Below are 1,945 nucleotides of genomic sequence, written 5' to 3' on the forward strand. Positions count from 1 at the left end.
TGAACTCCTTCCAGATATATATATATTTTTTTAAATTCACTTCCCTCCCTTTCTCCACCTTTTCCCTATCTATGATGCCCCAGAATCTGTGGGTTTGGGGAAAGATGAGCCCCCCCCCCCGTTTTTTTTCTCAGGAAACATTTGCCCAGGAAGATTAGGACAGATGGTGTGGCCAAGTAGGAAGATGGTTTGCGGGAGGTAAAGCAAGAGAATGTGTGTGCGTGTTTGTGTGTGTGCGTATGTAGTTTTAGGAAATGGAACCTCAACGTAGCTGTTAAATGTTTTCCATCAAGGGGGGGGGGGAGCGGCAGGCAGGCGTGAGTGAAAGGAAGGGGGGGTGTCGCTTGTGCATTCTTGCTGTTTATTCCCTCCATGACATACAAATGGGCTCAAAACGTGTTCAGTCGCCACCATATGGAGTGATGCTCACGTCAGAAGCTGGTCCACGGAGGCGGGGTGCACAGGGACTGTTACAAGCTTGGATGAGGTTTTTCAGAACATAAGAGGCTCGCTGCTGGATCAGGCCCAATGGCTCGTCTAGTCCAGTACCCTCTTCTCACAGTAGCCGACCAGATGCACAAGAAAGACCCAAATGCAGGAGCACTCTCTCCTTCTGTGGTTTCCAGCGATAGGTATCAATAATAATAATAATAATAATAATAATAATAATAATTTATTATTTATACCCCGCCCATCTGGCTGGGTTTCCCCAGCCACTCTGGGCGGCTTCCAACAGAACTCTAAAATACAATAACCTATTAAACATTAAAAGCTTCCCTAAAGAGGGCTGCCTTCAGATGTCTTCTAAAAGTTTGGTAGTTGTTTTTCTCTTTGACATCTGGTGGGAGGGCGTTCCACAGGGCGGGCGCCACCACCGAGAAGGCCCTCTGCCTGGTTCCCTGTAACTTGGTAGAAGTTATGATGGGCAGAGCTGTCACTGTGAGTGACAGTGAGTTCCACTTGTGACAGTGAGTTCCAGAGATGATAATGATGATGATGATGATGATAATTTATTATTTGTACCCTGCCCATCTGGCTGGGTTTCCCCAGCCACTCTGGGCGGCTTCCAACAAAGATTAAAAATACATCAAAATGTCACACATTAAAAACTTCCCTGAACAGGGCTGCCTTCAGATGTCTTTGGGCGGGCGCCACCACCAAGAAGGCCCTCTGCCTGGTTCCCTGTAGCTTTGCTTCTCGCAATGAGGGAACCGCCAGAAGGCCCTTGGCGCTGGACCTCAGCATCTGGGCAGAACGATGCGGGTGGAGACGCTCCTTCAGGTATACCGGGCCGAGGCTGTTTAGGGCTTTAAAGGTCAACACCAACACTTTGAATTATGCTCAGAAACGTACTATAGCCTTCTCCTTCATGAACTTTCCCAATCCCCTTTTAAAGCCATCCAGGTGGGCAACCGTCACTGCACCTTGTGGCAGCGAGTTCCACAGTTTAACTATGTGCTGTGTGAAAAAGGGCTTTCTTCCATCACTCTTGAATGTTCAGCTTTATTGTCTGCAAGTTCCAGTGTTATGAGAGAGCTGGGAAAAGCTTTTCTCACTTCCTTCACGGCATGCCGGATTCTATAAACCCCTCTCGTGCCACCTCTTCCGTTTCGAGAAAAGGCACGTAAGTTCCAAACGATGCGACCTTTCTTTGTACGGGACAGGGAGATAAATAATGTAGTTTTTTCCGCAGAAGGCGGGCTGCAGCAGAATGGAAACGGCGCTGCGTGCTGAGAATACAAGGACAGAACACTACTCTTGAGATCACCTGCATGCTTTGAGAGATCTCTCGCTTGCAGTGCTGTTGCGACGGGGAGAGCTTTGGTTTACGACTCTTTTTGCAAAAGCCCATTAGAGAGCCGTCAAAAATGGCCTTTTCCCAGTGAAGGAACAGGGCAAGTTTGCATTTGACCCGCCTATAAATATCTTCCAAAGTGGAGGAATC

Source organism: Podarcis gaigeae (genome assembly GCF_964106915.1).
Source record: "Podarcis gaigeae genome assembly, chromosome: 16".
NCBI lineage: Eukaryota > Metazoa > Chordata > Lepidosauria > Squamata > Lacertidae > Podarcis > Podarcis gaigeae.